Source organism: Equus przewalskii, chromosome 16, assembly GCF_037783145.1.
Source record: "Equus przewalskii isolate Varuska chromosome 16, EquPr2, whole genome shotgun sequence".
NCBI classification, from domain to species: Eukaryota; Metazoa; Chordata; class Mammalia; order Perissodactyla; family Equidae; genus Equus; species Equus przewalskii.
In genome coordinates, this window is record NC_091846.1 from 1,161,069 (window position 1) to 1,189,005 (window position 27,937).

The 27,937-nt window shown below is 43.3% G+C and overlaps 1 long non-coding RNA gene and 1 pseudogene across 1 annotated transcript; both read right to left on the reverse strand.

Moving 5' to 3' along the window:
• Nucleotides 1-216: 216 nt before the first annotated feature.
• LOC103543524 (large ribosomal subunit protein eL8 pseudogene) lies at nt 217-3,984 on the reverse strand (annotated as a pseudogene).
• Nucleotides 3,985-8,383: 4,399 nt separating this feature from the next.
• LOC139076304 (uncharacterized) lies at nt 8,384-26,949 on the reverse strand. The gene is made up of 3 exons (XR_011527736.1): nt 26,530-26,949; nt 12,419-12,526; nt 8,384-10,550 (listed from the first exon to the last, which is right to left on the reverse strand). It is a non-coding gene; the product is annotated as an uncharacterized lncRNA (long non-coding RNA).
• Between the last annotated feature and the right edge of the window lie 988 nt (nt 26,950-27,937).

The following is a 27,937-nucleotide window of genomic DNA, read 5'->3' on the forward strand; positions in this document are numbered from 1 at the left end:
CCACGCACGTGTTCTACCCACACACAGTTGAATATAGATGATAAGGAGGTCTGGAGAATGGCAGCACTACGAGCCAGAAGGAGCCAGTTCCCGGGATTATCTTACGGAAAATATCACCTGCCAACCTGGAATGCATGTTTATGACTTGACATGAGAGAGAAATAAACTGTCCTACGTATATATAGGGGGATATTTATCACAGCTGCTTGCCTCAGCCTAAATCCGCACCCAGATATTACCCCAGGTGAAGACAAAATAACTGAGAGAACTTGAAACTTTTTTTTGAAGGAAAATCTTTATTATTTTTATGTATAGAAAACTCAACATTGAACCCATTTTGGTGGCAAGTTCTTTTGCTTTTGCCTTTTCCAGCTTGGCAATGCGAGCCCCAGATTTTGGACCAGGACATCGCCTCCCCAGTGATGGGGGACCTCATCATATCTGTCACTGTGATTGGGCCTGGTAGCTCCTGCCAGCTTAGCCAGCTCCTTTGTCTTCCAAGTTAACCTGTGAAGGCGACGGCGGGACAGGTCTTCCTGCGGACGAGATGTCCCAGCCTGACCTTCCTTTTCTTAATGCAGTAGGAAACCCCCATGTTACGACACCGGGCAGGCAAGAAGAGAACCGGCTCAATGGGATCCACATCCTGCACAGTCACCAGCAACTGAGTCTTCTTGTTCTCCACCAAGGAGGTGACAGTATTAACCCCTGCTTGAAGGACAGGTGGCCCCTTAGGGGAACATCTCCTTTGCTAGTAGCTTTCTTCTCAGCCTGGGCCAACAATCTCTGCTGCCTCTCTCACTTTGTCTCTGGTCTGTACTTTGGGGACAGCTAAGCAGTTGAGTAGCTGTTTGGTGGCCCAAGCCCTGGGGAACTGCTTAATCACAGGGGGGCACTTTCAGCTGCTTCTAGAGGATAGCCCTTTGCCACTGCACCCAGATGTGGTGAGGCCACTTGACAAAGTGAATGAGGTCCCTTTTGGTCTAGATGTCCCCTCCAATGCCAAGATGCTGGGCCTTTTCTCAAACAGGGGATTGACCACCTTCTTGCATTGCCTCCTGCTTCTTCATGACAGCAGGGGCCGGGGCTACAGAATCTGAAATTTCTAATGGAGTGAGAATAAATCCTGACTTCACTGAGTAAATTCCTGAGCCACAACTCAACAACAACAAAAAAACAACCCAATTAAAAAGTGGGCAAAGGACTTGAAAAGATATTTCTCCAGAGAAGACACACAAATGGCCATTAGTTACATGAAGAGATGCTCAATATCAATAATCATTAGGAAAATGCAAATCAAAACCACAATGAGATACCACCTCACACACATTATGGCTATTATTAAAAAAATCAGAAAATAACATATCGATGAAGATGTGGAGAAACTGGAGCAATTATGCATTGCTGCTGGGGATGTGAAAGGGTACAACCGCTGTGGAAAACGGTATGGCAATTCCTCAAAAAGTTAAGCATAAAATTACCATGTGATCCAGCAATTCCAATTCTGGGTATAGACTCAAAAGAAGTGAAAACAGGGACTGGATCAGATATTTGTACACTTGTGTTCATAACCGTGTTATTCACAGTAGCCAAAATGTGGAAGCAATATAAGAGTCCGCTGACAGATGAATGGATGAACAAAATGGGATATATACACACAATGGAGTAGGTTTCTTAGCATAGTTAAATTCATGGAAGCAGAAGGTAGAATGACAGCTGCCAAGGGCTGAGGGGAGGGGAGAATGGGGAGTTGTTGTTTAATGGGTATAGACTTTCAGTTAGGGAAGATAAAAATGTTCTGGAGGTGGATGGTGATGATAGTTGCACAACAATGTGAATGTACTTGATGCCACAGAACTGTACACTTAAAAATGGTTAAAATGGGGCCAGCCCCCGTGGCCTAGTGGTTAAGTTCAGCACACCTGCTTCGGCAGCCCAGGTTAAGTTCCAGGACATGGATCTACACCACTTGTCTTTCAGTGGCCATGCTGTGATGATGGCTCACGTACAAAATACAGGAAGATCAGCAACAGGTGTTAGCTCAAGGAGAATCTTCCTCAGCAAAAAAAAAAAAAAAAGTTTAAAGTGGTAAATTTTATGTTATGTATATTTTACCACAATAAAATAAATTCTTAAGACAAACTGTAAAATCAGAAGAGGCCAAGTTACCTTAAGATGAAGTATTCTTCTGCAGTGGAGTGGAAATGATGGTGCATGGGTAAGTTGAGTTCAGTTTCTGTGTATTGCGATCAGGATTTTCATTTCATTTAATGGAATGGAGTCTAATTAGGGTAGGAAATACCAAAGTGCATGGTATTTAATAAAGATGAGTATTGCTTAACGGAACTTTTATTTCTGTTATATGTATGTATGGAGTTGCCACAGAACATGTTTCTTACTATGGACCATGGGAATTTGAAAGCCACTGTCTTAGAGCCACTGTCACCACTGATACATTTCAACCCATTACATGAATGTTATGTGAACTACTTAGAAGGAAAAATAAACATCCATTGAGATTTTTTTTAATAAGCAATGCTGTAAAAATGTAGTAGTGTTTGTCTCTGGATTGTGAGAATCTGGATTTTTTTAATCTTTTCTTTATTTTCTAAGACATCCACAGTGAGCATGTCCTGATTCTACAACAATTTTAAGTAGCAGAGATGGATCCAGGTTGACCAAGCTGTTTCTTCCATTAGAAGCCAATTTGAAAGAGCTGTGGGAAGTATTTCTGGCCTAGAGTGCGCAGGAATGCTCATGTGCCCACGTGCCATGATGAGGACAAGGGGGCACCGAGGGCACAAAGTCACACAAGAGGCAGCCCCTGCTTTTGGGAGCTGACAGACCTGTAGACAGAAAATTTCAGCACAGCCCCGGGAGCGCTCAGGGTAGCCAGGTACCAGGTAAAGACTCCTATAAAGAGCTGGGGCTCTGGGCTCTGGGGAAGCGCCTCCAGACCGTGCTTCTCCACTTAGGCCAGGGCATCTGTAACAAGCTGCTGGTGATGCTGGTCTGTGGCCCACACTTTGAGTAGCCAGATCTGGGCTCAGCTGCTCACTTTCTATAGTCAGCTTTCTTTGGTCACTGGGGTTTCTTGATGTTTAGCGCATTGCCCTGTACCTGGACTCTTCCTGTCAGCCAGCCCTGTTCCATTGATGACTCAGCTGGACAGTCTCTCTGGCTTTGATTTCTTTTTCTCCTGTTAAGTCACTTCCCTCAACTCCACACTACAGCCCACACGCAAGCAACTGCCTTCTCTGTCCTCCCACCTCCCACACACCTGTCCGGGAAAGGCAATACCAGAGCTAGTACTCACACTGGGTGTGCCCAGAGGATCACAGATCATGCAAAGTAGAGCCTGGGCAACCTGGATGGGTCAGAGTCTACTTCCTGGAGGAGGTGCTATTCGATCTAGTGCCAGGTTGAATAGATGCCAGCCGGTGAAGAGCAGGGACATGCACAAATGGAGGCACGGAGGCATGGAACGGCATGTGCTGGGGGGCAGCTGCAGTCACTGGGCGCAGTGGAGTGTAAAGGAAGAGGAAGGGAGTGGAGGGCTGGAGACTGCAGGGAGGTCTGACCAAGGAGGTAGGGGCCTCGGGAGCCATCGGAGGAGCTTAGCCTTCCTCCTTTAGATGATGGAGCTGGGGGATGGTCATGCAACGGTTTCTGGAAGGGTGTGAAGGGGCAGATTTCTAGTTCAAAGCATCGTTCTGGGGCTCAGGGGAGGATGAGACGCAGAGGGCCCCCCCTGGAGGCAGGGAGATTTGCTGGGAGGCCAGGCCTGGTGGGAGTGAGTAGGAAGAAGGCTCTGGGAAGAAAATGTGAGGTGCAAGGGACCTTGAGCTGCAGAGTGGGGTTTGGACTGACTGTGTCACTGCCCTGAGCCCGGTCTCCCCTCCCGTGCAGCAGGGGTTTGCTCTCTGCTATGCAGGGGGTGATGAGGTTGCCCTTTGAAAGATGCCACTTGGTGGTGTGGGTCATGACCCATTGGAGGGTCAAAAGATCAATACATTAAGTTGCAACCAGCATTTCATTTATGTGAAATAGAATAGGCTAGGAAATCTCAAATTACGTGACATGTAGCATATTGGTTTTTGTTCCTCTCATACACACGCATGCCCACACACACATATTTAACAGTTTGCAAGCCACTGCTTTAGAGTTACTGTCTACTGATAAAGCCAAGAGGAGAGACCACTGCCATGTGTTGGGTCTGTTGGCAGCCTCTCCCTCTGGCCCACTGCAGGAGGTGGTGAGCACACAGTGACTTCTTTATGCACAGGATAAGATGGTCTACATTTGGGAAAGGTGTGCTGGGGGTATAGACTCCCAGAGGGTTGGGGAGATGGCGGTTGTGGTCCCTGCTGCCTCCTTGCCAAATCTAACATGTCTACCAGCACCACAGAGCCAGGCAGGCACAGAAAGAGACTGCTAACCCAAGTGGCGTGTATTTTCTCTTTCTTTTTCTCATCTTTTCCTAGGCATTGTGCTGCAATAACCTATGTCTAAGACATGACTTAATTCTTTAAGAAGCTGTTTACTGTCTAAGGATTTTGATATAGGGTCATTCCACTGCAATGTACGTTTGTGATCAAGTGGCTTGTGTGTGTGTGTGTGTGTTGTGCCTTTTAGAGGAAAACTGTAAGGACACGTGTGAAGACAGTTACTAACGTGGTAAAGAAGTAGAGCAGACTGGAGCAAACAAACGTGGAGTCTGTAAGCACAGCAGAGAAACTTCTCACTGAAAACAGCCTGTCCTCATTTCCACTCCTAGAAAACCTACCAAGAGCCACTCAAATATTTCCAGTCCTCTCCTAGAGCACTAGCACACCATCAGGTCCCTGTGCATCCATGACACTACGGAGTGTGGAAGGGGTTTCTAATCATGGCCGCCTCCCTTGGAGAAGCACTTAGGGGAGTGTGTCCCACACAAGACAGCAGAAAGCTTGCTCCCACAGCCACCACTTTCTAGCTGGGTGACCAACCTTGAGCAAGTTACTTAACTTCTCTGAGATGTGGATTTCTCATCTTTAATTGAGGGTAATTAAAACTTCCCTACCCACATCTCAGGGTTGTTGTGAAAGAGTGTTGCAAATGGCAAATCACAATAGCAGTGGGAGCTTTTATTATTATTATTAATCCTAATAACAACCTTGCCAGGCAGTCGGGGCACAAAGTCAGAGGCTCAGCGATACTGAAGTGATTCATCTGGTGTCACCAGCTGCCTGGGGGAGGAACAAAAGTGGAACCCAGGTCTTCTGGTACCCGGTTCAGTGCTATTTTCCCTATAAATAACCAGGGGGAAGAGAGGGCAGCTGACCTTCCACTGACAATTTATTCATGGTTGATAATTTAAATGTAACCAAGAGCTATGATGATTACATCTTTTTTCTCTCCTAAACCTTGAGATAAGACTTGGAACAAGGTACCCAATTTCCTTCCATAATAGTTTTTCCATCGAAACTGTGTAAACTCACGTTCTGTATAAATTCTTATGGCGCGATGCCCAGGAAAGGCCAGAGGACCAAAGGACACATAAGCAAGGCCGCTGCGGTGGGCGGTAGTCCCTGGCATCTTACTAGCATTCACTTTGTAAACTTCTTTTTCAGAGATATTTCTGAAGTCCCCAGAACCAGTGATGCCATGCTATCTGTCCATCTGTCTATCTGTCTAGTCGAATTTTGATCCAGCCCATGCTGAGTGTAAAAAGGCCTGTGGTTTATGAAATTCCTCCCTCGCTGGATCAAGGGGATCAGTCATTCATCTGGCATAATGCCTGCTACATAGACGGTTCTCAGTAATTACTTACTGAATAAATGAATTATTTAGTCGAGCTGGGTCTCACTAGCCTTAAAGGCATAAAAAAGACATGGATGTGGAGCAAGAAGCCAGAGGCCTAGATTTCGGTCCTGGCTCTGCTGCTTACTACTGTGAGACCCTGGTTTCAGCATTTACTCTCTCTAGACTTCTGGTTCTTCTTCTACGAAAGGAAAGGGTTGGACTAGATCAGAGGGGCAACTTGGTTTCCATTCGGATGCTGGCCGCAGTCAGTCGGCAGTGGCTGGTGGAGTGCTGTTGTCAGGCTCCAGGAAGAGTGCCCACATGGAATGATAATGTCCACCTGGGTGCTGGACACTGCGGGCAGGACGTGCACGCCGCCCATTTGCCACCACTAGACTGAGTCATCTCGAAGACCTTTTAGTTTTATGAATCTATAACGAACAAGGGTAGTGGATTTGGTAGAAACTGAATTATAGAATTAACTCAGGTAGCTCTGTGTAATTTCTGTGTTTTATGTCAGAAAGCTTCTTTTCCTGTGGTTCTGGGATGCAAGAAATAAAGAACTAGAGAGCTGTATACTGGGGCATAATCAGGTTTACGGGTTAAGAAGGGCCTCCGGAAGCTCTCCCAACATCTCTAGGAAGTAGTGGGAGCGCATTACTGAGTACAGGTTATTTCTCCCATTTTACAGAGAGAGTATTTGAGTCATAGAGGTAGAATTATCTGCCTCAGGTCATTTGTGGGTCTAGGTGTATATTCGGGTCACTTAACTCGCTGGTGCTTTCTTTCCTAGTAAAACGAGTTCTAGCTAATTCAGTACACTTACGAGCCCTGCCTCAGTACCTGGCCAGAGTCACTCTTGTTACTCTCCCTATGGACCCTTCATCCTGGGCCTGGTGATGGACTTGCTGTTGCTTCCTTGTTTATTCCTTGTCACCAACCCATGACTCTCACCCCATCGAGACTCGTTTCTGCTTACTAGCTTTAGCGGATCAAACCCAACAACCTCCTGACTCTCTCTTCTCTATGTTCCTTTATTCCAGGACTTGTGAGGAAATGGCTATTAAGTTGCTAATCAATTCTCATGAGCCACTGTAAATGTCAAAGTGATGCTCTGGTTCCCGGGGAGCAAACTGTCACTTGTAACAGAACCACACTTCAGAATGTGCAAATCCTTTAAGATAACATTCCTGGAAGTAGCAACAGCACATAGCAGAAAACAGAGTTTGATCTGAATTTCAATCTTCGTTTTACTTTTTGTTGGCTCTCTGACTGATTTCCTGATCAGTAAAATGGGAATACCAAGGATGGTTGTGAGAAAGAGAGGGCAGAATTATATAAAGTACATGTTTCAGTGCCCGTGCACACAGGGATCCGGTGAGCGCTGGTTTCCTCCTCCATTAAAAGAAGAAAATCATCTCATGAAATAATAACTTCAAAATGTCACACCCCCCAAAATCCCAAAGTTAAGAATGCTTGGAGTACTCACGATTGTGTGTGTGTGTTGTTGTTTAGCAGTTCAGGTTGTAGTGGGGTGATGAACAGGCCTCCAGAGCCCTTTGGAGCTTGCCAAGAAATTAGGCAAAAGAGAAATTAATGAGGAAAGCCCATCCTAAGTAGACTGCCATAAACATGAACCAATGTGGAAGCAGGAGTGGTGCCGAGACTCCTCGATTGCTCCCTGCTCCGCTGAGTCGTCCTCAGTGGAAAGCAGAGAACGTTGTAACTGGGAGCAGGAAGACAGAAGGGAGGCCCTAGGTTGGGGCGGCCACCTGAGCCCAGCAAAGGGACCGTTCCGAAGAGTCATGCTGCCTGTCTGGTGTCGGCCTGTCTGTCCAGTACACAGGTGAGGGCCTGCTGTCCTAGGAAAGGGGGTTCACCTGAGCGGTGTGTCACCTAGAGTACACAGTGTGAGCAAGGAGCCCTGTCTGAGGACAGAGGGCACAGCGCGCCCAGCCCCTCTGGGTCTGGGGGTGAGGCCGACCTCCCGTGAGACAGATGGAAAGAACACTGGCCTCGGCAGAGGAAGGGGCTCAGTCCAGGCTGCACAGCCCCCGTGTCTCTCTACGCCGTTTCCTCACATAGAGGGAAGGCTTAGACTAGGGGAACTTTAAGACCCTCCCGCATGAAGGTTCTGTGGGCTTCCACACCCCCACCTGCTTAGGGACCAAGCTCTTTGCAGAGAGAACTTTGCAGGTCCTGCTGCCTGCCTCTGCTCTCATTTCTGCAGGGTGCGCCTGGTCTCTTTGCCCTCTTTTGAAGATAAAGAAACTGAGGCTCAGCATCCTTAAGTACCGAAGATTCATGCTTTGCATTGAATGGGTTCTCAATAAAAGCTGCCCTTGTAACTGAAAGGAATGAAGCTCAGTGGGCAAACAGACAAAATCACCTCTTTGTCTGAGGAAGGCTATACTGAGTGCCCCTGCCCGCCAGGGTGCTCCGGGCAGAGGCCTCCACAGCGTGATGGCGGGAATTAGGTTGGTGTTCTCTGGAGACAATCTGATCAAGCCTGTCAAGAGGGTAACATCCTCCTACTCTTTGTCTCAGTGATTCCACCTTCTGAAGCTATCATAGGAAATAACGGAACTTTTGACAAAGATTTTACAGAAAGGCTCATTGCAGTAGTATTGTTTCTTAGTGTACATCAGTGGGTCTCACCAGAGGGCCCTGTGTCCTGAGTCCCCAGCGAGATCTGAGAGAGCAAAGCGCCCCAGCGCCCTGGTCTTTGCATGCAACTCCAGGGAGAGACGCTCACAGTGACACCAGATGGACCCTGGGCCCCTTCCCAGGGTGGAGGGAGCCCTGAGGCCCTGGTGCCATCTGAGCAGCGTTCCTGGAACGCTGATGGTGGGGATTGCCTGCACCCACCCCATGCCGTGGCATTAGACAGTCTTCAGGAACCAAGAGGTGACTTGGAGCCAAGGGAGAAAGAGCCAGCTGACAGAAATTAACCTTCCACTGTCAGATGGGGGCCCAAAATAGAAGGAAGTGCAGTAAGGAAAAGAAAGTTGTATTCCTTGCTTTCCTGAGTTCTGGGGGGCAATTTGTATTTGCCACATTTGTGACAAAATGTTACATGGAAAAGAGATATGACGTGATACGGGTTCAGTTACATCAACGACATACATGCACACACTAGAAAAGAGACTGGAAGGAAATGCCTTCTCTCCTTCAACACACGCTCGTGGTCCAATGTGCCAGCATGCTGTCTGTAGTTAGTACTGGTAGCAGGATTAAATAGGATTTTACCATTTTCTTTATACATCTTTATTTTTTTAATTTTCTATCCTGCACATATATTGCTTATGGAATGATAAAAAATTAAAATTAGTGTTAGTCTTTCTCAACTATACGTTGCTGGTTTCTTAAACCCATATAAAATTTGTGTTTGAAAGAGCGTGTATCTTGTTTTTCTCAAATACTCTGACACAGAAAGCTTATGCAAGATAAGACCACATGCCAGAGGTTTCTGCCCCACCCCAAACCTCTAATCATATTTTTAGTGAGTTTTGGCAGGAATGGGTGTAGAAGTAATAATTGCATTATTTCAAATATACTGCATTCCTTTGCTGATATGGATCATTCCTGATTGATTTATTCTCGCTGCAATGCTTCCTCTGAAAAAGAAATATGTAGCTTGGAGTCAGACACTTGAGTCTGAATCAGCAGTTTCACGTACAACTGTGAGACCCAAGGCATGTAGCCTTACCCTGTTTTATAAGTAAGCTTCAGTTTGCCCACTGCTAACAGGAATAATAATGTTGTATGATTTGTAAGAAAAAATTCATTAATGTGAATTACTATGCAAATTCTTCATTTTCTCTGCATCTTCCATTTACAATTTTCACTAAAATTATATTATACGTATGTTTCTATATCCATAAACTTCAGGGAAATGCAAACACTTGAGTCTGGCGGATGTATATATTTACATTATACTTTGTACTTATTGAGTGAGTGAAAATGATTCCTGTGTGTAGACCCCGTGGCAGCCTCCGTCCTTTCTGAAGCCTTATCAGGATTCCAGCAGAGGTGTGAGCAGAGGCCTCACGGGGACAGCTAGAACCTCAGCTCCCGCGCCGAGGAGCCTCCCCACACGTGTCCGCCCTCCAGCGCCCGTCCGGATTTGCGCTCCCGGCGCTGGGCCTCGGGGGAAGGCGCGGGCGCAGGGCAGCAGGTGTGTGTCTGCCCCCTTCCACCACTCCTTACCGTGATCGGGCGGGCTACAGAAGGGCTTGTGCCTCAGAGGCTGCGAGTTTACAAGGAAGAGGTTCAGGCTTCGTGCTTTCAGCAAGAATTCGAGTGGATTCTCCATGTGAGGCATCAACAGGGATGAGAGAACCAGCTTGAATACAAGTTGGTCTCTGCTCTCAAAGAGCTTCAGGTATGATAGGAGAGAGTCACAACTCAGGCACTTTCAGGCATGTGATGCACACTGACTAGCTGTAAACCGCCGACCTGAGCACAGAACAGAGCTGTCTAACCCAGGCTGGGCTGGGAGCGGGACAAGTCAGAGTGGTCCAGGAGAGGCAACAGCATGTGCTGTAAGAGGGCAGCGGAGAGTGATGGGGACAGAGCAGCCAAGGGACACCTGGTGTGATCTCTCAAGTCTCTGTCTCCCCTCCCTGCCACGCTACACCACCGCCGCCACCAACAAGTGTAGAGATGACAACCAAGGCAATTGCGCAAACATCTGGGCGATGATGATGTCCCACATCTAAGAACACTTTTCCAGAGACCCAAACAAGTCACTTGGAGGTAGCACCCTAAGAGAAAGAAGAAAACAGAGTTTACTAAGCTGAGTTCCTGGCACGTGGAACAGGTGAGAAAGTGCCCTGCCAGTCCAGGAGGAGGGCATTTGGAATGGAGATCATGAGCCTTGGCAGCCCAGGGCGTCACAGGGCATGGGAGCGAGTCCCGGGAGAGAGGAGGGGGCCTCTCCCCACCATTGCACTCTCTTCCAGCTTTCTCTCCTCCTGGCTCTGTTTTTTTCCCATTGTGGCAAACATAAAATTTACCGTTTTAAGTGTACAGTTCGGTGGCATTAAGTACATTCACACCATTGTGCAACCATCACCACCGTCCATCTCCAGAACTTCTCATCAGCTCCTTTTACAAAGCTCCTCCTGTCCTTTCCTTTCTCCTTTCTAGGCGCTCAACTAATCACAATGGAATTTGTTTAAATTTTATTGTTGAACATACTGAGTAAAATTCTGCACAATCTTTCATTTTGAATCCTTTCCAAAAAACCTACCAGTGAATTCATTGTAAATTGCTTTTCACTTTCATCTTGTCCTTGGTTGACTTTTTTTCTCCCCTGGGAGAAGGACCAGCCTCTCCCCAAATGCAAACTCAGCTGTTAGACCGAACATTTAGCCACCATACCCTATGTGCTCAAAAAAGAGGCTCTCAGATAACACAACTCCCACGCAGACGCAACAAGACTTCCTTGATGAGACACAAGACTCTTGGGCGTATTAAATGAGCAGGTGAGTGGGCCAACATCCAGAAAACACACTTTACTCCCTCTTGTACACTAATGTGCCCTCAGCCCTGAAAGACCACTGTGCTCGTGGATGAGCTCACAGATGCATTTGCTGTTTGTACTAACAATTGACTGTGACTTGAACACTTGGCAAGCCATTTGGGTGAATTGTTTTCCAAATCACAGGTGAGTTATTCCAACATCATTTAGTAATCTATTATAATAACTGAATTACCATTCACACCTAATTTTGTTTCTAAATTTCCTACTCTGGTCTGTTGATCTAGCCTTTCCTATCTGAGCACCAACTGTTTTATTATTACAGTTTTATAATATTATTGAAATATTATTCTTCATTTAAAATTCTGGCTTGAATATTCTTATATTTACTCGTACAGATGGAATTTAAGTCTAGAATCACATTACAAAAACATCCCGCTGGGATTTTGATTGGGACCACAATAAAAATGTACAGGTTAATTTGGAAGGTTTATGTTTTTGCAACATTAAGTTTTTTCATCTAGGGACATGGAATATGTCTCTCCATTTACTCAAATCTTCTTAAGGTTAATCAAGATAGACATGATTTTTATAACCTACTGAGAAGACTGACAATTAACGACTAATTTTAATAAGAAGTGACAAGTGTTGATAGGGGAAGTGTTTAAATATCCACAAGACTCTGCAGATCAGCTCACCAAATCACCTGTATAATCACAAAAACATCAGTAAGCACGCTCACACACCCACACGCTCACACACGGCATGCCGTTGCCTGCCCCGGCCATCGCCTGCCCCGGCCTCTGTCTGGAATGCTGACCTTCATCCCACAATCCTCTTGCCCCTATGTTATCTACAGGGTGATTTCTGATCCCTTAAAAACCTACCACTGTCATCCCTTTTGCTTCCCTCCTTCCCCTCACCCAGTTCATCACCCCTTGCTCAGTTCTATTCCTGCACTCGGCTGTCTTTTCTCTGCTGCACATTTTCACGTGTTCTGACCCCGCTGTTGTCTTCGCGCTCTCTGAGAGATGCCCAGTGCTTAGCACAGTCCTGATGCATTTGTGAGTGTTTACTGTGCTGGGCTACAGCTTTCAGAAGAAACTCTCGAGACTACAACACAGTGTTTTCTTTGCGTTTTCCCCTTACCTTCTCTACTAGTGAAAGCTCCATGTCACCCCAGGCTCGTGGGTCAGCAAACACTTCATTTCCACTGGCCAGTGTTGTCCTTGGCAGCGTATGGAAGAGTCAGCAGTCCTGGGTGGAGGAATGGGGAATGAGCCTACATGGAAGGCCCAGCGACAGAGGGTTTCTAGAGCAGATGCATTTCAAAACACTCCAGGCTCAGACACTCCATGCTCTGCTTTACTTCCAGAGCCGCTCCCTTTGCAAAACTCTGCTTCAAACAAGAAGAGCATTAAGAGGCTGGCCCTGCCTTCCTTTAGCTAAATTCCCCTCTCCACAGGTGCACAGCAAGGGCCCTTTGTCTCTGATGAGACAGACCCAGGCTTCAATGAGAAAGCTGTGTGATGTGGGCCCATCCAAATATTAGCTGTGGACACTTTCCTAGTTCGAAAACATGAGACTCTGCACTCAGATCCTTGCCTTCCAGAGAACACAATCACTTCTGTTTTTCTTTTTCCAGTGGATTGAGGCTTGACACTTGCTGTAACATTATCTTCACATTGCCCAAGATTTGGAGAGTCAGGGTTTAGGCCTGCTGATCTTCAGGCAACGTCCGCTTCCCTTTGGTCTTCTCTGCCCGGGCTCCCAACAGCAAGAGATAAACCAGAGAAACAGGAGGATGCCGTGAGGGCGCACAGGGACCCCTGGAGGCTGTGAACTTCCAGGGACTGGGATCCACCCATTGTTCATCATGTCTTTGGGGGAAACTTGCCCTAAACTGATGTCAAATAAACAAGTTTTACCTCCTGCACCTGGTATTAAGATGATTCCAAGATACAACTATAACCTGTTGCAAAATCAATATTTTTCATGTCGTTATCTGATCATACAATGAAGGTCAATTTATCAAATTAGAAAAATGTTGCACAATGGGGCAACATTGAGTCATGGAGTTTTTAAAAACTAGACTCAACCGAAGCTAGACTGTGGCCTGTCAGGTTTGATTGTCGTTTTCTCAGGATAGATTTTAAAGCCAAATTGACAAGTATGTCAAGAAAAGTTAGACTCATATTCAATTCAGCGTGTAGTCTTAATTGAACATTATTCGTCATGATGGGCATCGCTGTGGCATGATGTCACAGGGAGGGGCAGGTGTGGTAGGCCCCTGTCAGCACTAGCCACAAACCCAGGTTTTAACCAAAGTGAGTCTGGTGTGCATTTCCCCACTGGAACAGTGAGTCAAGAAACTGTGTTTTGAGTTGTTTTAAAAACATCTGTAATCTAAAAGTGGAAATAATCCAAACGACCATCAACTGATGAATGAACAAATCAAATGTGACATATCCACACAATAGAATATTATTTGGCTACAAAAGGGAGTGAAGTACTCATACATGCTGCAACACGGGTGAACCTGGGAAACATCACGCTAAGTGAAAGAAGTCAGACACGGAAGGCTACATGTGTAATGGCTATGGGGTTTCTTTTTTTTTAAATTATTTTATTGAGGCCACATTGGTTTATGACATTGTATAAATTTCAAATGTACATTATTATATTTCAGCATCTGTGTAGACTGTATCGTGTTCACCACCAAAACTCTAGTTGCCATCTGTCACCACACACATGCACCCTTTATCCCTTTCACTCTCCCCCTATCCCCTTCCCTGCTGGTAACCACCAATCTGTTCTCTGTATCTATGTGTTTGTTTATCCTCCACATATGAGTGAAATCATACAGTATTTGTCTTTCTCTGTCTGACTTATTTTGCTTAGCATAATACCCTCAAGGTCCATCCATGTTGTCATAAAAGGCACTATTTTGTCTTTTTTTATGGCTAAGTAGTATTCCACTGTATACCACATTTTCTTCATTCAATAGCGAAGACTTGGGGTTTCTTTATGGAGTGGTAAAAATGTTCTAAAATTTATTGTGTTGATGGTTGCCCAACTTTGTGAATGCATTAAGAATCCCTGAATTTTATACTTTAAATGAGTGAATTGTATGGTATGTGAACTATGTCTCAATAAAGTTGTTTTAAAAAATCTTAAAACAATCCCATTTGATGTAATCAAGGGGTACCTTTTTAAATGAACTCTTTTGTTTTTACTTTGTAGAAAAGTAAATATCTTACCATTATATCTCAGGCTTACCCACTTGGTCAGAAGTCGGGATGTTAGACATAGTCAAGGGTGTAGGATCCCGGAACTTCACACCATTATATTTCTTTCCTCAGAGGGCCAAAGGAACACAAGTGAGAAGGGCCAGTGGCCTTCACACCAAGCATAGGGATGCCCTCACCTCAGTTCTTTCATGTCCTGCCCACACGCCTCTGGGCTACACCAGTGAGCACTGACATTCTGGGCTATAACAGGTTCTCAAGTGCCCATAGCTTATACTCCTCAGAAAAGCCAATGTACTCAAACACGGTAACTCTTCTTTTTTTTTTTTTTTAGGAAGATCAGCCCTGAGCTAACAGCTGCTGCCAATCCTCCTCTTTTTTTGCTGAGGAAGACTGGCCCTGAGCTAACATCCATGCCCATCTTCCTCTACTTTATATGTGGGACGCCTGCTACAGCATGGCTTGATAGTGGTGCCATGTCCACACCCGGGATCTGAATCAGCAGACCCCAGGTCGCCAAAGCAGAATGTGCACACTTAACCACTGTGCCACCAGGCCAGCCCCAGTAACTCTTCTTTAAGATCTGGGAATCTGGAAGCAAAGAGAATTTTAATTTCACACTGCAAGTCACTAAAGATCACTAATATTACTCACTTTACAAATGACCTTTTCAGACCTGGCCTTTCCTCTCACTTCCAAGACTTCCATCCCTGCCCTTACTCTCAGCCAATGACCTTAACTTACATTCTTTGACTGGAACTCCCTGTTTCCCCACCTCCAATCTGTTGTTGGCCCCCTACTCTTCATTCTTTCTGTTACAGTGGATGGCATATCCTGGCTCCAGTCAGAGAATGCATCCCTCCCACATTCTCAAGGACATTGCAGAAAACTTACCCACCTCTCTCTTCTGTATTCTAATATTCTATCTCCTCTAAATTATTCCTAATAGCACATAAATACACTCTAGTATATAGTACCTCCTTTATTTTTAAGCTCTCCCTTGATCCCAATCCACCATCTCCTCTACCTTATTTTTCTGTCCCCTTCACAGATAGTCTCAAAAGAACTGTCCATAATCACTGCTTCCACTTCCTCCCCTCCCATTCTTGCCACATCCAGTCATCACTTCTCTGTCCTCATTTTATTTGACCTCATAGCAGTATTTGGCACAGTTAGCCACTCCCTCTTTCTTGACACACTCTTTTCTCTTTGTTTCTGTGCTATCACACTCTTCTGGTTTTCTTTTCTTCCTACTTACCACACCTTCTTGGCCTCTTTTGTTTTCTTCCCTTTCTGAGTCTGACCTCTAAATGCTGGCATACCTCTGGGTTTGGTCCTGGGCCCTCCCTAAGGCTTCATGATTTCTACTCTCATTGTTAATCTGGATGAGGTTGGCAGCTGGGTGAAGTTTCTTGGTAATCTAGGGACTGAAATTTTAGTACTCATATGTGGACAGGCTAAGAGGCACCAGACCCAAATAAGACAGAATGTTAAAATTTTTTGTGAGTAAACCTGAGAATGTTCAAAGGGCTATATCTTCACTAAAAAAGTCGATTAGCAAAGTATGCAAAGGAAGACAAAGAAGCTTTCTTGCTCTGGGAGTCTGAAAGATTTCAAAATAAGTGTGTTTTAAATGATTAACAATAAGTAAAGAGTGATGTCAGCATCATGGCAGAGTGAGCTCTTCCCTTACTTTCTCTCCCCTAAGATACAATGAAAGGACATTCATAAACCAACAGAGGACATTCACACAACACAATAGACGTCTGAGAGATCCACACAGCCAAACGTCTGAAGGTGGGAGTGTTTGACCCCGGTGGGAGTGTTTGACCCCACTGGGAGGCAGTGGAAGGAGGTAAGTAGATTTCCTCTCCCTCCCAAGTGGCACCCCTCTAGGGCACAGGACCTCATGTGGCAGTTGGCACATGACTGTGAGAGGAGAAGGGGGAGAAGGGAGGAATGCTTGCACTCTGAGAGTTGCTTCCCAGCCTGCAGGAACACTCTACACCAAAGAGGCTAAGCAATTGTGGGGGCACCCACCCCAAGCCAAGCAGCCCAGGCAGGCAGACAGTGAGTGCAGAGTGGGAGCCCATGAGATTGCACACACAAAAGACAGCGCCCCTCCCACCTCCAACCTGGAGCATCAGCTTAGCCCGTCAGCCAGAGCAGGGGATCCCTGCCAGAGCAACTGTGCTTATCTGTGTAAAGCAGCAGCAGCCAGTGGGCGAATGCAGACAGGCCTTGTTGATACAGCTTCCAACAGACAGGCACATCTGCCAGGGGTTGCAGTGAGCTCAGAAAACACAGCTGCTGCCCCTACTCTAAGTGGTGGCAGGTGGAATCTGCGACCAGAATTACCACTAAGCAACAGCACAAGTCCACCCTGTCAAATAGCATGAAGAAATATATTAACACTCTAGACCAGAAGGAAAATGACAAGTACTGAGAAATCAATCCTGAAGTCAAAGAAATTTACAACCTAAATGATAGAGAATTCAAAATAGTTACCATAAGGAAACTCAATGAGTTACAAGAAAACTCAGAAAGACAGTTCAATAACCTCAGGAATAAAATTAGTGATCAGAGGGAAGTCTTCACAAAAGAGATTAAAACTATAGAACAAAAACAATTAGCAACATTGGAGATGAAAAACACAATGAATGAGATAAAGAAAAATCCAGAATCCTTAAAAAACAGAGCTCATATTCTGGAGGACAGAATTAGTAATTTAGAGGACAAAAATATAGAAATGCTTCAGGTGGAGGACAGAGAAATAAGACTAAAAAGAAATGAAGAAATTCTCTGAGAAATATCCGACTCGACTAGGAAATGCAACACAAGAATTATAGGTATTCAAGAGGGAGAAGAGTGGGGGAAAGGAGCAGAGAGCTGGTTCAAAGAAATAACAGCTGAGAACTTCCAAAACCTGTGGAAGGAACTGGAATTCTGCGTAAATGATACTAACAGAACTCCCAATTATATCAATGTGAAAAGATCTTCTCCAAGGGATATATTAGTAAAACTGGCAAAAGCCAATGACAAAAATATTAAGGGCAGCAAGGCAGAAGAAAATAACCTACAAAGGAACCCCTATCAGGCTTTCAGTGGATCTCTCGGCAAAAACCTTACAGGCTAGGAGAGTATGGAATGATATATTCAAAATACTGAAAGACGAAAACGTTCAGCCAAGAATACTCTATCCAGTGAACTATCCTTTAGATATGATGGAGAAAGAAAAACTTTCCCAGATAAACAAAAGCTGAGGGAGTTTATTGCCACAAGACCCCCTCCCCCACAAGAAATGATCAAGAAGGTCCTCATATCCAAAAAAAGAAAGAAAGAAAGAAAGGGTTTACAAATCCTTGAGCAAGGAGAGAAATAGACAAAATCAGAAAACTGTAGCTCTCTATCAGAACAGGTTACCAAACATTTAATTATAACATTAAGGATAAAGGGAAGGAAAGTACCAAACATAACTATAATCATTTCATTTTAATCACAAACTCACAATGCAAAAGGGAATAAGTTGTGACAATAATAACTTAGGGAAGAGGAAAGGGATGGAACCTGCTTAGACTAAGGAGATAAGAGGCTATCAGAAAATGGACTATCTCATCTACAAGATCTTTTATACAAACCTCACAAGTAACCACTAAAGAAAAAGTCAGAACAGAAACACAAATGATAAAGAAAGAAAGAACTGAGACAACCATCATGGAGAATCACCAAACTGAATTGGCAGTCAGACATACATGGGACAAGGGGCCAGCCCCGTGGCCAAGTGGTTAACTTCATGCATTCCACTTCTGCAGCCCAGGGTTCGCAGGTTCAGGTCCTAGGTGCAGACCTACACACTGCTCATCAAGCCATGCTATGGTGGCATCCCACATAGAAAAACTAGAATGACCTGCAGCTTGGATAACCAACTATGTACTGGGGCTTTGGGGGGAAAAAAGAGGAAGATTGGCAACAGATGTTAGCTCAGGGCCAATCTTCCTCACCAGAAAGCCTACTTAAAAAAAAAAAAAAAAGAAATACATGGGAAAAGAAACAAGGCAAATGCAGAACAACTGAAAAAGAAGAGATAAAATGGCAGTATTAAGCCCTCATAAATCAATAATCACTCTAAATGCAAATAGATTGTATTCTCCAATCAAAAGACACAGAGTGGCAGGATGGGTTGAAAAACAACGTCCAACAATATGCTGCCTCCAGGAAACAGATCTCAGCTCTAGAAACAAACACAGGTTCAGACTGAACGGATGGAAGATGATACTCCAAGCTAATGGCAAACAAAAGAAAGCAGGTGTTGCCATACTTATATCACACAAAGTAGACTTCAAGATAAAAGAGGCAATGAGAGACAAAGAGGGGCAGTATATAATGATTAGAGGGACACTCCACCAAGAATACATGACACTTATAAACATCTATGTACTTAACACAGAAGCACCAAAGGATATAAAGCAACTATTAACAGAGCTAAATGGAGATATTAAAAATAATACAATACTAATAACAATAATAGTAGGGGACCTCAACACCCTACCTACACCAATGGATAGATCATCCAGATAGAAAGCCAACAAGGAAATAGTGGAATTAAATGGAAAACTAGGCCAGATGGACTTAATAGATATATATAGAATACTCCATCCAAAGACAGAGGAATACACATTCTTCTCAAGCTCACATGGAACATTCTCAAAGATAGGTCATATGTTGGGAAACAAGGCAAGTCTCAATAAATTTAAGAAGACTGAAATCATATGAAGCATCTTTTCCAACCACAGTGCTATGAAACTAGAAATCAACTACAAGAAAAAAGCTGGCAAAGTGACAAATATGTGGAGACTAGACAATATGCTACTGAACAACCAATGGATCAATGAAAATAAAGGAGAAATCAAAAAACACCTGGAGACAAATGAGAATGAAAATACGCCATACCAACTCACAGAAGAACAAGCAAAGCCCAAAGTCAGCAGGAGGAGGGATATAATTAAAATTAGAGCAGAAATAAATGAAATAGAAACAAACAAACAAACAAAAAACAGTAGAAAGGATCAATGAAACAAAGAGCTGGTTCTTTGAGAAGATAAACAAAAGTGACAAACCCTTAGCCAGACTCACTAAGAAAAAAAGAGAGAAGGCTCAAATAAATAAAATTAGAAATGAAAGAGGAGAATTTACAATGGATACCACAGAGATACAAAGGATTATAAGAGAATACTATGAAAAACTATATGCCAACAAATTGGACAATCTAGAAGAAAAGGATAAATTCTTAGATTCATACAACCTCCCAAAACTGAATCAAGAAGAAATAGAGAATCTGAATAGACCAATCACAAGTAAAGAGATTGAAACAGTCATCAAAATCTCCCCAAAAATAAAAGTCCAGGACCAGATGGTTTCTCTGGAGAATTCTACCAAACACTCAAAGAAGATTTAATACCTATCCTTATCAAACTATTCTAAAAAGTTGAAGATGGAACACTTCCTAACACATTTAATGAGGCCAACATCACCCTGATCCCAAAGCTAGACAAGGATAATACAAAGAAGGAAAATTACAGGTCAATATGGCTGATGAAAATTGATGCAAAAATCCTCCACAAAATATTAGCAAACTGAATACAGCAATACATTAAAAGGATCATACACCATGATCAATTGGGATTCATACCAGGGATGCAGGGATAGTTCAACATCCACAAATCAATCAATGTGATATTCCACATTAACAAAATGAGGAACAAAAACCACATGATCATCTCAATAGACAGAGAGAAAGCATTTGAAAGGATCAAACATCCATTTGTGATTTAAAAAAAAAACATGGGTATAGAAGGAAAATACCTCAATACAGTAAAGGCCATATATGACAAACTCACAGCCAACATCATACTCAGTGGGGAAAAACTGAAAGCCGTCCCTCTGAGAACAGGGACAAGACAAGACAAGCGTGCTCACTGTCACCACTCTTATTCAACATATTACCAGAGGTTTTGGCCAGAGCAATTAAGCAAGAAAAAGAAATAAAAGCTATCCAAATTGGAAAGGGAGAAGTTAAAGTCTCATTGTTTGCAGATGACATGATTCTATATATAGAAAACCCTAAATAATCCATCAAAAAACTGTTAGAAATAATCAACAACTACAGCAAAGTGGCAGGGTACAAAATCAACTTACAAAAATCGGTTGCATTTTTATATTCTAATAATGAACTAACAGAAAGAGAACCAAGAATACAATCCTATTTACAGTCGCAACAAAAAGAATAAAATATCTAGGAGTAAATTTAACCAAGGAGGTGAAAGACCTATACAATGAAAACTATAAGAAATTATTGAAAGAAATCAGTGATGACATAAAGAAATGGAATGATATTCCATGCATATGGATGGGAACAATAAACATAGTTAAAATGTCCATACTACCTAAAGCAATCTACAGATTCAATGCAATCCCAATCGGAATCCCAAAAACGTTCTTCACAGAAATAGAAAAAAGAATCCTAAAATTCATATGGGGCAACAAAAGAACCTGAATAGCTAAAGCAATCCTGAGAAAAAAGAACAAAGCTGGAGGCATCACAATCCCTGACTTTAAAATATACTACAAAGCTATAGTAATCAAAACAGCATGGTACCAATACAAAAACAGACATGCAGATCAATGGAACAGAAATTGACAGCCCAGAAATAAAACCACACATCTATGGACAGCTAATCTTTGACAAAAGAGCCAAGAACATACAATGGAGAAAAGACAGCCTCTTCAGTAAATGGGTTTAGGAAAACTGGACAGCCACGTACAAAGAATGAAAGTAGATCATTATCCTTCTCCATATACAAAAATAGACTCAAAATGGATTAAAGACTCGAAGAAAGACCTGAAACCATAAAACTCCTAGAAGAAAATATAGGCAGTACACTCTTTGACATCAGCCTTAAAAGGATCTTTTCAAATACCATGTCTACTCGGTCAAGGGAAACAAAACAAAAAGTGAACAAATGGGACTTCATCAGACTAAAGAGCTTCTGCAAGGCAAAGGAAACCAGGAACAAAATGAGAAGACAACCCAAAAACTTGGAGAAAATACCTGCAAATCATATATCTGACAAGGGATTAATCTCCAAAATACATAAAGAACACACACAACTCAACAACAGAAAAACAAACAACCTGATCAAAAAATGGGCAGAGGATATGAACAGACATTTTCCCAAAGAAGACATACAGATGGCCAACAGGCACATGAAAAGATGTTCACTATCACTAATCATCAGGGAAACGCAAATCAAAACTACAATGAGATGTCACCTTACACATGTTAGAATGGCTATAATCACCAAGACAAAAATAACAAATGTTGGAGAGGGTGTGAAGAAAAGAGAACCTTCATACACTGTTGGTGGGAATGCAAATTGATTCAGTCACTATGGAAAACAGTATGGAGATTTCTCAAAAAGCTAAAAGTAGAAATACCATACAATCCAGTTATCCCACTACTGGGTATTTATCCCCAGAACTTGAAATCAACAATTCAAAGAGACATATTCACTCCTATGTTCATTGCAGCGCTATTCACAACAGCCAAGATGTGAAAGCAACACAAGTGCCCACTGACCGATGAATGGATAATGAAGATGTGGCATGCATATATATATATATACACACACACACAATGGAATACTATTCAGCCATAAAAAGACAAAATTGTCCCATTTGCAACAACATGGATGGACCTTGAGTGCATTATTTTAAGTGAAATAAGGCAGATAGAGAAAGACAAACATTGTATGATTTCACTCATATGTGGAAGATAAAGAAACACATAGATACAGAGAACAGATTGGTGGTTACCAGAGGGGAAGGGGGTTGCGGGGTGGGCATAAGGGGCATGTATACATGCTGACTGACAAATAATAATGTACAACTGAAATTTCACAATGTTATAAACTATTATGACCTCAATATGAGTAAAAGAATATGAGTAGAGAAACTGAAACTGAAAAAAATAAACAAGACTCTTCTCAATAAAAAAATGGATATATTTGAAAAAGACTGAAATAGAACTTCTAGAAATTAAAACCATGTCATTAAAATGAAATGAAATAAAATGAAAACCTCTCAACTGAATTGGGTACAGTTGAAGAGATAATTACTGAACTGGAAGATAAATCAAAGGAAATTACTCAGAAAGTAGCACTGAGAGATAAAGAGCTGGAAAATAGGAAAGAGGGGCTAAGAAGCATGGAGGGTAGACTAAGAAGGTCTCAAAACTTTCCCGAAGTAATTAAAGACATGAATTCTCAGATTCAGAAATCACAAGTTCCAAGTAAGATAAATAAAAATAAATCCACAATTAGACACATCATAGTGAAACTTCAGATCACCAAAGAGAAAAAGAAGATCCTAAAAGCAGCTATAGAAAAAGATGCATCACCTACAAAGGAATGTCAATTAGAATGACTTCACGAAAGCAGCATTAGAAGCCAGAAGGCAATAGAAAACCAGTTTCAATGAGCTGAGGAAAAATATCAATCTAAAATTGTATATCTAGCTTAAATATCATTCAAGAGTAAGGACAACGTAAATAAATTTATAGGAGTTTACCATTATTAAGCCTCTCTGAGGGAACTATTTAAAATTATAATTCTGGAATTATAATTAACTGAACCCAAAAGGAAAGAGTAATTTGCTTCAGCAAGCAATAGTGAACAAAGAAGTTGATAAGGTTGAGTAATGTAAGAAATGAGGACAATATAGAAAACAATTATAAGTTCTAATTCAGATGTGTAAAACCAAGGTGGAGCTAACATATTGGACAAAAATAAGATAAAATGGCATGATTAAAACATTCTAAGTAGCAATTTAATTTCTTTAGAAATAATTATTTAGATTTTGCTTTGTCAACAATTCATGTTAAAATTTAAGACTAATCACTTACCTTATACCATATATAAAAATTAACTCAAAATGGATCAAAGACCTAAATATAAAAGGCAAACATATAAAATTCTTAGAAAAAATATAGGGGGAATCTTCATGATATTGGATTTAGCAATGATTTATTGTATATGACACTGAAAGCACAAGCAACAAAAGAAAAAATAGACAAAATGTATTTCATCAAAATAAAAAAAACTTTGTACACTAAAGAACACTATCAAGAGAGTGAAAAGAAAACCCACAGAACAGGAGGAAATATTTTCAAATCGTATATCTGATAAGGGATTAATATCCACGATATATAAAGAACACATACAACTCAACAATAAAAAAAAAATAATAATCCAGTTCAAAAATGGGCAAAGAACTTGAATAGATATTTCTCCAAAGAAGATATACAAACGGCCAATAAACACATGAAAAGATGTTCAATATCACTAGCGGTTAGGGAAATGCAAAGCAAAATTGCAATGAGATACCACTTCACATCCATTAAGCTGGCTATTATCAAAAAAAAAAACTATGAATGTTGGTGAGAATGTGGAAAGATTGGAACCTTTGTGCACGGTTGTTAAGAACGTAATATGGTGCAGCTACTGCAAAAAACAGATTGATGATTCCTCGAAAAATTAAAAATAGAATTACCATATATCTAGCCATTCCATTCCAGGTATATACTCAAAAGAATTGAAAGCAGGCCTTGAACAGATACTTGTACACCAATGTTCATTGCAGCACTATTCATAACAGTCAAAAGGTGGAAATCACCCAAGTTTCCAACCACAGATGAATGGATAAACAAAATGTCGTATATACATATTCAGCTATAAAAAGGAATGAAATTCTGATATACGGTTTAACATGGATAAACCTTGAAAACATTATGTTAAGCAAAATACGCCAGACAGAAAAACACAAGTATTGTGTGATTCCACTTATATGAGGTACCTGGAATCATCAAATTCATAAAGACAGAAAACAGAATAGTGGTCACCAGGGGCTGACAGGCAGAGGGCGTGAGGAGTTATTGCTTAACGGCTGCAGTTTCTGTTTGGGATGACGAAGAAGTTCTGGAAATAGATAGGGGTGATGGCTGCACAACTATGTGAATATACTTAATGCTGCTGAACTGTACACTTAAAAATGGCTAAAATGGTAAATTTATGTCTTGTATATTCTGCCACAATAAAACTTTAGAGGTAATCATTAAAAGTATAAAAATAAAATATAATAAAACATGATTTTACAGCCAGTAACAGGGCAAGGTGGGAATAAAATGAACCCTACAGAAAAAAAGAGAAAAAGGGAGTAAAGAAAGGGTACAGTAAAACCAAGGGGCCAGCCCGATGGCATAGTGGTTAAGTTAGCGTGATCCACTTCAGTGGCCCAGGGTTCAGGGGTTCAGATCCCGGCCACAGACCTAGCACTGCTCATCAGGCCATGCTGTAGTAGCATCCCACATAGAAAAAAAAGGTGGGGGGGGGGGGTGCGGCTGGCCTGGTGGTGCAGCAGTTAAGTTTGTACATTCTCAGTGGTCCGGGGTTTGCCAGTTCGGATCCCGGGTACAGACATGGCACAGCATGGCAAGCCATGCTGTGGTAAGCGTCCCACATATAAAGTGGAGGAAGATAGGCATGGATGTGAGCTCAAGGCCAGTCTTCCTCAGCAAAAAAGAGGAGGATTGGCTGTAGTTAGCTCAGGGCTAATCTTCCTCAAAAAAAAAAAAAAGAACATAGAGTAAGATTGGCACAGATGTTAGCTCAGTGACAATCTTCCTCACAAAAACAAAGAAACAAAAAATGGCTCAAAATGAGTGGGTACAAATAAATCCAAATGTATCAGAAATGGCAATAAATATAAATGGACTAAACTCACCAGCGTCCCACATATAAAGTGGAGGAAGATAGGCATGGATGTGAGCTCAAGGCCAGTCTTCCTCAGCAAAAAGAGGAGGATTGGCTGTAGTTAGCTCAGGGCTAATCTTCCTCAAAAAAAAAAAAAGAACATAGAGTAAGATTGGCACAGATGTTAGCTCAGTGACAATCTTCCTCACAAAAACAAAGAAACAAAAAATGGCTCAAAATGAGTGGGTACAAATAAATCCAAATGTATCAGAAATGGCAATAAATATAAATGGACTAAACTCACCAGTTAAAAACTGAGATTCTAAGTCTATACAGCTACCACAAGTACTCAACCACTTTAACATTCATGGCTCCAGCCCTGATTTCAGTGCTGTGTAACAAACATCCATGTCCAGGTTCCTACTGAACGTCTCCTTTTAGAAGAATAAAAGGCGTCTCAAACTTAACATGGTCAAAACAGAAGTTTTAATTCCTTCCCCTAAGCATGTTCCCTAAGTTTCCTCCACCTCAGTCTTCCTCATCTGGGTAAATACTTTCACCATCCACCGAGTTGTTCAAGCCAAGAATCTGAGTCGTCCTTGGTTCTCATTTTTTCTTCATCCTTCCACATCTAGTCATCAGTCCTGTCATTTCACCTCCAAAGCACTCCCCTTCCATGTGCCGGATTAAAGGCCCAACAATCGGCAAGACAAAGCCCCTTCCTTCAACTGACACGAGTGTCCCCCAGCTCATGCCCCGTGCCTGCCTCAGTTCAGGCCCACAGCACTCCAGGAGTCTTCCTGCTAGTCACCTGTCCCCTATTTTGCTTTCCTTAAGTCCATCCAGATATCAAGGTGATCTATCCATAAAGCTAGCCGAAATGGCCATGTCACCCTCTACTTTAAACCCCTCAGTGGAGTCAGTCACCTATAGGACAAAGCCAACACTTTTTTAAAAAATTATTTTTGTGAGGAAGATTGGCCCTCAGCTAACATTTGTTGTCAATCTTCCTCTTTTTGCTCAAGGAAGCTTGTTGCTGAGTTAACATCTATGCCAATCTTCCTCTATTTTATGCGGGATGCTGCCATAGTGTGGTTTGGTGAGCATTGTTAGGTCCATGCCCGGGATCTGAACCTGCCAATCCCAGGCCACTGCCAAGCCAGCACTGTTTAAGGTCCACACAGGCCAGCAACGATGTGGGCCTTACCTGCTTCTCCAGCTGCATCTGGAACCAGGCATCCCCTGAGCTTGAACCCCAGCTACACAGAGCTACTTGCATTTTTTAACACCTCCTCACTGCCTCATGGATCCGTGGATCCTGTCCATTTAATCGCCCACTGCACGTCCACCGCCCACTGCAGTGGACTCAGCAGTGAATGAGACAGACGCAATCCCCACCCTCACTGCCTTTCTTCCCGAGACCGTCCTTCTCCCAGGGGCTCCTTTACCCCACCCAGGCTCGCCTCCGGGAACTCCCCGCGAGCCCTCAGCTGACTCGCTCCCTCTCAGCTCCGAGCCAGCGCTGCAGGGAGGGCAGCGGGGAGCCCTGTTGGGGGAGCCGGTGGGGCTCGGCCTGGCTCTCGCTGGGAGACTTCAGCGAGTCCTGGAACCTTTAACTGCAACTCCCTCGCGGCAGGGTGAGCAGGGGCACGGAACGCACCCGCGTGAGGAGCTCGGCGCCTTCTGGGTTCATCTCAGGGAGCCGTTACTACGCCAGAGCTTGGTCTTACCGCTACTTGAGCTTGTAACGTACCAGTTTTTCCAATGGAATTATCACATTGTGTTACTACTTATTTGCATGTTCCTACTGCCCTGTTAATCTAGGAAATTCTCAAGGGCAGTAACTATTTATTATTAACTTTGGAATCCCTCATTCTTGGCACGTTACTTGAAAATATTCATGGATTTACCTTCTGCTTATCTTAATTACCCGAGACGCAAAGATCGGGAAACCACGCGACACTGGACAGCTTGATGTTTTCCTAGCAGCACGTGGGATGATCCCAGCACGCAGAGAAGGAGCCTGTGCCCGAGGACGCCTGCGGCTGAGCTCAGTGCCCCTCTCCCCACAGCGAGTCTGTTCTCACGGGGTCCCCTCCCCCCACGTGAGCCCCGGAGCCTCCTGCCAGCGCTGACCAAAGTGCACATGGGCAGCTTGGCCCTTGGCCCTCCCAGCGACAGGTGCCAGGGCCCCTGCAGGGCTCTCTGACCTCTTGAAAAGCCAGCTCCCAAGAGGAGGGCCTGGGTCCGAGTCCACTGTTCACACTTCTGATTTCATACAGGCGACCCCAGCCAAGTTTCTGCCATCAGGCCAAGGCCCCAGTGGCCCTGAGCTTTGCTGCACAATAGAATTACATGGAGGTCTTAAAAATACTGGTGCCTGGCTCCCACCCCTGCAACTTCAAGGGTTTTTAAAGCTCCACAGGGCTTTTATTTAATGCTTAGCAAAGATTGGAAACCCTGGGAGCCAAGCTCACAGAGCAAAGAGCAGCTCTGGAGGTTGCCCACTTCCCAATGGGTGGGCCCCAAAGAGCACAGAGCGACTGCGACATTGCAGCTGAGGGCTCCTGTCATAGTGTGGAGAACAGACAGGCTGGCAATCACGACTCAAACCC